At 45.8% G+C, this 10,875-nt stretch overlaps 1 long non-coding RNA gene across 1 annotated transcript; it reads right to left on the bottom strand.

Moving 5' to 3' along the window:
- Nucleotides 1-349: 349 nt before the first annotated feature.
- LOC119878725 lies at nt 350-7,521 on the bottom strand. Its single transcript, XR_005387095.1, has 3 exons — nt 7,393-7,521; nt 7,097-7,188; nt 350-766 (listed from the first exon to the last, which is right to left on the bottom strand). It is a non-coding gene; the product is annotated as an uncharacterized LOC119878725 (long non-coding RNA).
- Between the last annotated feature and the right edge of the window lie 3,354 nt (nt 7,522-10,875).

Below are 10,875 nucleotides of genomic sequence, written 5' to 3'. Positions count from 1 at the left end.
TTACTGGCTCAAAGTCACATGGTTAACGAGTGGTAGAACCAGGGCTTGGAAGTCCGTTAAATGACTTCAGGACCTCTGCTGGGAACAGCTCACGTTTGATAACTGAATATATGAATGCCCTGGAAGGCCATTAGGAGGATTTTCTGGCCTTGACAGTTAATGGACGGCCCTAGGCTTGACGGTCCTGTGAGCTTCGTGAGCTGTGAGTTCCAGCTTTCTGAGGCTCAGAGTGTTGCCCAAGGTAACACTACCCTGAAAGGTCTCTCCAGCCAGCTGCCTGTCTGTGCTGTACCTCAGTGTTGTTCCCAAACCACGGGACTATACCGTCTGCAGGTTCCCTCCAGTTCTGGTGCCAAGACACGGGCTTTCTGGTGATTGTGTGAACTGTAGAAAAACACCGGCAGAGCTTCACATCACAGCGTTAATGTCCCGCCCTCTTGAAGACTCACCCTCGGCCAGACACCTGCTGAGCATTATCCGGGGGTAACTAGGAGCTCAGCTCGCGAGGACCTCACAATCCAGAGTGGTAAAACCGAGGATAGCAGCCACCGGGCACGTGGAGCTACCTCCTCACCCCTCCTTCCAGAAGGGATTTCCCCTGCCTCGCTTCTTTCTGAAGCCTGAAGCCCGCGACTCCCCTTCCCTCGGCTTCTCGAGGTCCGGCCTGGTTCCTGGGGCTGCTCCTGCAGCAGCCTGGACGGGACCCTCTGGCGGCAGGCCCAGCAGGTTAGGGACCTGATTGCACCGCCCCTTCGACAGTCATTGGCTAAAAGAGATTTGGGGAGGAGTCAGAGACCTGTCCCATATCAAGCCCTTGCCTGGATCAAAACTCCCCCGTCTAGCTCGGGAAACGGACGAGGTTTCAAATCTGAAAAAAGGGATAACTGGGTGGCGCAGCGGTTTGGCGCCTGCCTTTGGCCCAGGGCGCGATCCTGGAGACCCGGGATCGAATCCCACATCGGGCTCCCGGTGCATGGAGCCTGCTTCTCCCTCGGCCTATGTCTCTGCCTCTCTCTCTCTCTCTGTGACTATCATAAATAAATAAAAATTGAAAAAAAAATATTTTAAAATAAAAAAAAAATCTGAAAAAGTTTCTCTGTCCCTGATTACAGGTGGGATAATAGAGACTCAAGAACCTAATGAATGTAACATGGGGACTTCACAGTTTTTGATTTTAGAAAATGTCATTGTGGTAAAGTTCACATAAGATTTACCATTGGAAACATTTCTGAGGATGTGATTCAGGAATTTTAAGCATATTTGCCTCGTGTGAAACTAATTTCCAGAATTGTTTCATCCCCACGGAACGACTTCCCATGGCCCCCTGCGCTCTGTGTCCTCTGGCAAGGACCATTTTCCTTTCTCGAGGAATTTGACTACTCTAGATACTTCCTATATTACACTTTGACTGCAGAGCCCATGCTCTCTCACACTCAATATTGCATCTATTCATCTATGTGTTCGTTCATTCAAGACACAGCACAGTCCAGGACGTGTGTCTGTGAGACACAGTCGTGAACACATCTGTCCAGACAGCTGTACAGACACCTGGGCAGTTTCCTGAACCCCGCTACCTACTGAGTGGCTCCTTGTTTTAATTCTTGCTGCTCCTTGTCCTTAGCCTGCACGGCTCTTTCCCCTGTGTCTGTCTGGGAAAACCGATTTATAATGAGCCCACGTGTAATCTTGTAAAACCCGTCTGGACCCTGTAGCTCCTCGCCCAAGTTTTCTCTGAGGCATGGTCTACTCCACATCTATAGTTCCCAGAACACTTTGCTAAATTGTTTTCTTTACATGAAAGTCACTTTCTTTTTTTTTTTTTTTTTTTTAAGAAAGCCCACCAGAGTGGCTTGCCCTGTACCTCAGTCTTTTTTTTTTTTCTTCATTTATTTATGATAGTCACACAGAGAGAGAGAGAGAGAGGCAGAGACACAGGCAGAGGGAGAAGCAGGCTCCATGCACCGGGAGCCTGACGTGGGATTTGATCCCGGGTCTCCAGGATCGCGCCCTGGGCCAAAGGCAGGCGCTAAACCGCTGCGCCACCCAGGGATCCCTGAAAGTCACTTCTGAGCAAGAAATATATCTGGTCCATCTCTCCGTTGCCAGGACCTGGCTTAGTACGGAAAGATAGAGGTGTTTGGTAAATGTTGGCTGGCTGCCTGGAGATCATCTCAGTTAGGACTGTGAGCTTTCTTCTGCTGACGTCATTACATAGACCTGAACATGATTCAGAAACAAGCACCCTGGCTCACACCGCAGCTGAGCTAGAGAAGCACCTCTGTTGCTTCTGGTGAGCCACAGCTGGGTGCCTTTTTCTAGCAAGGCTCAAACATGAGCCTTTGAAGTCTTCACTATCTTACAAAGCCCGAGTCGAGAGGAAGCATCATTGTGCTCAGGAGCCGCACTCTTAGCTCGGGGAGAACTAGCGAGACCGTCGTAGTCTCCTGTGAAACTGGCCATTCTTTGGCCCGCGCCCAGGGGTCCGGCCGCCCTCCCCCGACACAGGCCTGGGGCTCCGAGGAGACTCTGAAGGGAGGTGGGAGTCACTGTGGTTTCATCTCCTCTCCCCTGCAGCCCCACGTTATTATGGGGTCCCAGCCCAGCCCAGGACCCGCCAGCTGAGTGACTGTAGGGGGCGAGCTTCCAGGCCATCAGTGTGCATCTAAACTCAGATGATGCGTTGAACATACTGGAGCATAGAAAAACATAACAGCCCCGTCCTCTAGTTTCTCAGCCAGTGTCTGAAGTTGCAGATTTTTCTTGAATCCTGTCCCAACCTCTCCATTAGAAGCAGGCACAGAGACAGCTAACAGGGAAATCAACTTCTAGAAAAATGTAATAGAAACATGCCACCCACATTAACAACAAACAACTCTCGTGGAATTCACCTGACAAGGAATGCATGAAAATTTCCTGAAGAAACACATGAAAATTATCCAATCGTACAAAAGGTCTTAACTACCCAGGAGATAAGCACTGCATGATGGTGAGCTGCTGTGCAGCAGCTGGAACCACGCCCTGGAGGCACTCCAGCATGAGGGCAGACCTTCAAACGGCGGTGATTGAAAACCCTACAACAGGCTCAGTCTTATAGTAGTATTCCTATAAACTAGGACTGGACCAACTCTCTGTGGTTGGGGGAGCTTTGTCCTCCTGCCCAGAGACAACAGGGTTCTTTAGGTTTGTTCTATTTAGGAGGTGGAGAGCTGCCTGAGAAAGGCCAGCACATAATGGATTTGTGCAAGGAAAGATAACCTTGCAAGAAAGGTTAGACTCCATAGAATCACCACGTGCTATTAAGCGTAGGCCAGGACCTTCCTCTTTTGTATAAACAGTGATATAAAGCTGCTGCTGACAGAACCTAAGAAGATGAAAATAGTGAAAAGATTTAAAGTAGGCGAGATCTTCAGTTACGTTTGTGGCCACTGACATCACAAAATATTAGAATTCGGGACACCTGGGTGGCTCAGTGGTTAAGCGTCTGCCTTTGGCTCAGGTTGCAATCCCGGGGTCCTGGGATCAAGTCCTACATCGAGCTCCCTGCAGGGAGCCTGCTTCTCCTTCTGCCTATGTCTCTGCCTCTGTGTGTGTATCATGAATAAATGAATAAAATCTTTAAAAAAAATCAGAATCCATCAAGATTGTATACTTTTTGAACCAAGATTAACCAGCTATACTAAGTGCTTGGCATTCCTTTGGCTAAAGATGAAAAGAGAAACATAAGTTTCCTGTGTCTGTGCCTATAGTGCACATTCATTCATGAGTTTTTTTTAGTTTTTTGATTACAACAACCTGATTGTAATGTAGGATAGAAACTGAAAGAAGGACATGTTTAAATATGTAGACTTCTGAGCAAGTCCCACCCACTCGGCTCAGCAGCAGCAAACATGCCTTTTGCATACTAGGTACGAGAGCATCTTGCCACCAATCCCCTGCCCTACATCTGCTTCCCGGACAGAGGGAGTGTTTATTCGCATAAGGAGAACAGAGACACCAAATAGAGCTTAGAAAAATAAAACAAGATTTTTAAATGCAGGCCCTGGGTACCGAGTAGCCCTGCACTATGACTCCTTGTGAAAAGGGAGGCAAAGGAGATGAGCCCTGCAGTTGCTCCAGCTTTCTGCTTGGAGAAATATGCAGGAAAGCAGAAGCCAAGATGAGCAGGTGACAGCACTTGGGTGAGGAGACACAGACTGAGGTTCAGGCATGTGAGGTGGCCGAGAAATTGTGGAGCAGAAAATTGGAGAGGGGAGAGGGGAAGGAGGGAGAGCGAGCGTCAGGGATGTGTAAGGAAAGGCCTGAAGTCTTGGGCAGCACTAAGAGGCAGAAACTCGGTGAAGGGACGACGGCAACGCTGTGAGCCCAGCAACACCCAGAATGTGTACAGGACGGAGTTGTGAGCACACAGGGTAGAGCGTCCTAGTTGAAAGGGTTGGATAGAGGCCCTCAGAAGTTTACATCTCAGTAATTGGACTCCGCTAGCTTAGAGAAGAGGTTGCTTTAGCCTTATCCTAACACGGCTTCCAAACAAGCTCTGGAAGTTTCAGGTGGATCCACACGGGGCCAAACTGCCTCCCGGAAGAATTTCCAGCACGTCTGAAAGAAACACAGCCAAATCCAGCACTCAGCAATAGAACATTCGCAAAGGACAGCATCGGTTGAAAAGTACTAGAAAAGCAGACAGTAGAAGAAGCAGGAAAATGTGACCCATAGCTAGGAGGAAAAGCAACCAATAGAAATGTGAAGATTTCGATGAAATGGATTATTCTGTGAAGGTGTAGATTTCCAGAACTGACCAGAAATGAAAACAAAGAAAAGAAATAGAAAATCTGCATAGCTTTATGTCTATTTTTAAAAATTTCATTTGTAAATAACTCTTTTTAAATTTATAATTGAAAAACTTTCCACAAGATAGCCTCCAGGCTCAACTGTCTTCTTGGTCAGTGGGTCCAACCTATAGTGAAGAAAATACCACTCTTCCCCAAACTCTTCCATTAGACGGGAGTGGAAGAACATTTCCCAGCTCATTGGTTTTGGCTATTTTTATTTCGATTAAAAAAATTTTAAGAAAGCTTTCATCCACCAACCTGGGTTGAGATCAAAAGTCACATGCTTACCGACTGAGCCAGCCAAAAACCTCATTTCCTAAGTCATGATGAGTTTACCATTACATCAACACTAAAACCAGACAAATGGTACAAAAGAGAAAACTAAAGATAAATAACCTCGTAAACACAGATGTCAAAAATCCTTAACAAGGCATTAGGAATTTAAGTCAAGCAATATATAAGAAGAAAACTGAACCAACCATAGCCAAATGGGGTTTTCCAAAGAGATACGATTGGTTTAGTAGGGCTAGCCAAAAGCAGACACTGAACCAACTGAGCCACCCAGGCACCCCTCTCATTATGATTTTGATTTGCTTTTTCCTATTGACTAATGAGGTTGGCCACATTTTTTGTATGCCCGTCAGTCACTTGGATATCCTCTTTTGTGAAGTTCCTGTTACCAATCTTTTCCTAGTTTTCTTTTGTATCGCTGGTCTTTTCTTCACCATTTTGCTGGAGTTCTTTATCCAATAGGGATATAATAAGCCCTTTTGGGAGCCGTGTGTTCTGCACACTTAGGTTCCCAGGGTATGGTTTGCTTCGTGCTTTCTAAGTGACACTTAAGACATTTTTCCTAGTTGATGCTGTGAAAATATTTTTCTCACATGACCTTCAAGTCAGTATTGTCCAATAAAAATCTGAAACAAGCCACATTGGGCACAAAATTTTCTAGTATCTAATGAAAAGAGCAAAAAGAAACAGGTCAATTAATTTCAAACATGTTGTAGGGATGGGCAGCCCGATGGCTCAGCGGTTTAGCGCTGCCTTCATCTCAGGGCCTGATCCTGGAGACCCGGGATCGAGTCCCACTTCGGGCTCCCTGCATGGAGCCTGCTTCTCCCTCTGCCCGTGTCTCTGCCTCTCCCTCCCTGTGTCTCTCATGAATAAATAAGCAAAATCTTTTAAAAAAATATGTTTTATTGAATCCAGTATGTCCAAATCATCAATATTTCAATATAAATACTCTTGAGATGTTTTATTGATTGTTGATACTATGTTTAAAATCCAGTGTAAATTTTATACCTTACAGTGCGTCTCCAGTGCTCAATAGCCATTGATGACCCGAGCGATCCTACACAATTTGTTTTTGCTCTTTCACATTTAGATGTAATTTTTACCTGAAGTGGATCCTTGAGTGTGCTTATGTCGTAGGAATCTAGCTTAATTTTTTTCTCTATAAGTATCCAATTGACCAAGAACCAATGTGTTGCAAACACAGTCCATCTGCATCATTCTGTTATGATACTTTTGTCTTCAGTCAAGTGTCCACATAGGTGTGAACCTGGGTCTGGACTCTTCTTGCCACTTATCTATTTGTTTATGCTGGCACTAATACTATGCGATCTTAATTACTACAATTTTTGTGGTAAGTCTTGGTGTCTGGCAGGAAAATTACTCCTACCAGTTCTTAAGGGAGTCATGGATATTCTTGGGTCTTTTGCCTGTCTGTGGAAATGATAATCAGCTTATCAAGTTTCCAAATATATGTGTTACAATTTTGATTGAGATTCCACTGAATCTGTACTTGGTTTAAGAGAACTTTAAATATATATGATAAATACATATATTATATTATTATGTTAATTGTTAATATATATGATGAACATTATATAATATACACCATAAGTTTATTTGATGCTATCATCTGGAGAGGATATGGATGTGTCCTTGCCTTCTAGGCTTGGTACCTGCCTTTTTCTGGGATCCAGAGGTTCAACCCTCAGAGCTTTGATGACAAGATAATGGGAGGTGCCGCCCCCCCCCCCCGCCCCCGCACCTTTTTGCCGGAGGCATTTCTCAAAACAGAAAATCCCTAGTACGTTTCTACAAGTCCTAGGGTGCAGGACAATAGAGTCTTGGAGGAACCAGACCAGGGAACCTTGAATCCTTGTATGTCTATAATAGGGGTCTTGTGCTCTGTGTGTGAGTTCTTAGGGGTCGCCCATTCTCGCATTCACTTTCATCCAGGGCAGATCAATAGGACTCACCCGTGTAGAGATCAGATGAGATGTTTTCCACTCACTCTTCTCTACCTTGTGTCCCTGGTCTTGCTGTTTGCTCTGTGGTCACAGACCAAATTCTACGGAGAAACCAGTTATAAATGTAGAATTCATTCAGGCTGGCTAATTGGGAAAGAGAGGAAAGAAACAGGTTTTCTGGAAAAAAGGATCTTGCTAAAGGTATCTCCGGCATCTGAAGGCGATTTCCAAGGATGAAGGTAACATACAGAGAATAGTACAATAACCTTGTTATGGGTGAAAACGCCATCATGGAAAAGGCTTACCCTCCGAGCTAAATGTTCATTGGCATTGTCTTGAGTTCCCAACCTTCACCAAGTCAAGCTCCTGGGGATCAACTGTTCTGGCAATTCCGGATGATATCAGGACCGGCCCACTCACAGGGAAATCATCTCCAGGATAGGATTTGTGAATCACGGAGGTCTGGTTGGAGTTGGCTGGAAGGTTGGGGAGGATAAGACTTTCAAGTCTACGAGGGGCTGGGAGGGGGAGTACGAGGAAAGTAGACAGTGGGGAAACAGGGAACAGGAGCGAGACAAAAACAGCGGGGACTGGACCTTTTGGAAGGAATAGAGCAAGGATTGCGTGGGGAAACCTGTAGGTTAGCGCGGCTAGAAAGGAAAGCACTAGGAACAGGAGGGAAACAGGTAGGCCTGTGAGTTGAGAGAGGTGGACAACGCTGGGGAGTGTTGAGGACGTAAAGGGACACAAGAGGAAGCGGCTTTGGACGACGAGAGGAGGAAGGACAATGAGAGGAGGGAGGAATAGAGTAGATAGGTGGAGGGCGGGGTCCAGAGGAGGAAGGAATAGAGTAGGCAGGTGGAGCACGGGGTCCAGAGGAGGAAGGAGTAGAGTAGGTCGGTGGAGCCTGGGGTCGAAACAGGAGATCTGAGGCAGCTTTTTGGTCATTTCTCCAAACGGCGTTTGGCTAGTTACTCATCTTGACCAAATGAGTAACTGGACATAAGCTCAGACTTACCCCAGTCTTTATGTCCCACGCCAGCCCCGCATCATCCCCTGGCTCAATGCCCATTATGAAATATGTGTGCCCCTCCCTCCGGGCGTGTCAGTGGGCTCACCAGCCAGGGACAGGGCCCCGGGTGCGAGGTTGGAGAGTGACCCCAGGAAATAGCAGACAGAAGAAATATCACAGGAGTCCCTAGGCCTTGGGATAACCTGTAGTTTTGCCCCTTACTAGGCAAAGATCAGTGAAAGGGCTGTGCTGCAGTCAGGGGCTGCGCACCAAGAGAATGGATCTGAAGCAGGTGTGGGCAAAGTGGGACGTGCATGCCTCCAGCTGGTTAACTTACTACACTCTCCAAAGCCCTTGTGCATCACTTAGGTCCCTCCATGAACATGGAGTGGTCAGTGATATTATGTCTATTTTCCCGCAAGGATACTGTAGGCCAGACAGGGAAGTAGATAGGCAGGCAGTGGGTTCCAAACCGGTGTGACTGACACTTGAGCCAAAACTTGGGGTGTCGCAGGCAGGCCTGTGGGACGGTGCACAGCATGCACAGAGTACTGTCAGCTGACCCTCTCCCATGTTTCTGGACAGGATCTTGTGGGGATGATTTAGAACAGGACTTGAGTGTGTGTAGCTTTCTTCTTGGTTCCTGGGGTCCCTTGGTGTGTTGCCTGACCCTCCCCTGTAGCCAGAAATAGGACTGAGGCCAACAGCTCCCAAGTGCTCAGTACCTACATTTGGGCTTCCTTCCTGGCTCACTACCTGAGATGCCCAACTGCATGTCAGGTGAGTTAGGAGACTCTTGTGTCCTTGCCCTTCCCCTTGTCTGATGTAGCAGTTCTCTCTGTTTATTATTCTTGCATTTTTTGACCATCACCCAAATCATCGGCCCCTTTGGTCCTGTATTCTCTCCTGTACTCTTATCCCCATCATATTCTGATTGTGCTTCCTTGGCCCAATATCCATATCCTTGCGTACTTCACCCAACCATCCATTGCATTCCTTAAGTGGTCCAGCTGCATGCCTGGAAAACTTCCTGTTTCCTTAGACGGTTTCTTGATTTCCTGTTTCTTGAATCTCCTGGCTTTAACTGTAACCTGGATTTTCCATGAAAATACTGCTTCCTTTGCATATGTCTTAAATAGGGACCGTTCCTCCCAGACTCTACAGTTCTTTGAGGTGGGGATGTAGAGTATTTTCCTTGTTTCTTCTGACTCCTTCATACCACTTTTCCTGTCCTCCAATTAGAAAATCTCTTGTCCCATAGAAACTTTGCTACTCACCATTTCCCTGACACTTCTGATATGGATACCTTTTATTTTCTGTGAATAATTTGCACTTATCTCAAAGTCTTAGTCTTGAGTCCATCATCATTTTTAAAAAAATTTTTATTCATTTGAGAAAGTTAGGGAGAGAGAGAGAGAGAGAGAAGAAGAAGACGAAGACGCCGAAAGAAGAAGAAGAAGAAGAAGAAGAAGAAGAAGAAGAAGAAAGAAGAGAAGAAGAAGAAGAAGAAGAAGAAGAAGAAGAAGAAGAAGAAGAAGAAGAAGAAGAAGAAAGAATGAGAAGGAGAAGCAGCAGCAGCTGGGGTAGGGGCACAGGGAGAAGTAGAAGCAGATTTCCCACTACTTGTGGAGTCTGACATGGGGCTAGATACCAGGACTCCAGGATCATGATCTGGAGCAAAGGCAGATGCTCAATACACTGAGCAACCCAGGGACCCCTTCAGTCCTTCATCTTGAGTGATGTCTTTATCCATGTAGATGATCCCATTGAATCCACAGTGTCCATGTAGGTTCAATGCTTTGGCTTCTCCTTTGATTTCTTTATCAATAATATTCACCCATCCATTCGACTTCAGCTGCTTGTGGCCTACCTGGTTTTTTCCAGGACCCAAGAATTATCCCACCCCTGAAATCTTGTCTCATACATTGCATTTTCTGACTACTACTTCCTGAACTTACATGGTAATCACTGAATTGTTCCTACTTCACTGGGGCCTACAACCACTGACTCTTACTTTCTTCTGATTAATTCTGATTCCTGTTATCTTGATTTCTCTCCTCACCCACTTCAGAATCTATGATTCATAATTTCATTGAATTTCTTACCATAGTCTATGCTCTCTTGCCAGATCTTTTTATTCTGCTTTCCTGGGAGGAAAATCCCCAGTATGAGAGATTCCAACAATTTGACTTTCTGATGTTGATGAATGCTGCTGAAAAAACAATTTCATGCAATGAAGAAGATACAAAACAACACCCATAATTCTCAATACCTGTAAGACTATTCATGGTGATATTTTTTATGAGAGTTAGAGAAATATGTGAGACAACCTTAATGCACAAAATGAGGATTTAGGCAAATTATGGTGCAGCCAATCCTAGATAATGAAAAGGAAATGTCCAGCTGTAAAAAATAAGGTGAGATAATAAGCACTCGAGGTGATGTTAATGGCAGTCTAGGATGGGGTGGTGTGCAGATTATTAAATTTGGCTAGGGGCTTGGGTTTTGCTGCTTATCTGGGACAAAACAACTATCATCACAAAGAATTGGAAAGGTCTCTTACTGGGATCTGAGTTAACAAAAATTTCCCTTGAGATGTTAAAATCCTGTGCCTGGGATGTCTGGGAGGCTCAACACCTGTGTGGATCAGGAGTTGATCCTGGGGACCTGGGATTGAGTCCTGCATCGGGCTCCCTCCCTGCAAGGAGTCAGCTTCTCCCTCTCCCTGTGTCACTGCCTCTCTGTGTGTCTCTCGTGGGGAAATAAAAAAATCTTA

Source organism: Canis lupus, unplaced genomic scaffold (assembly GCF_011100685.1).
Source record: "Canis lupus familiaris isolate Mischka breed German Shepherd unplaced genomic scaffold, alternate assembly UU_Cfam_GSD_1.0 chrUn_S1865H2062, whole genome shotgun sequence".
NCBI lineage: Eukaryota > Metazoa > Chordata > Mammalia > Carnivora > Canidae > Canis > Canis lupus.
This window is presented reverse-complemented; position numbering and strand designations above follow the sequence as displayed.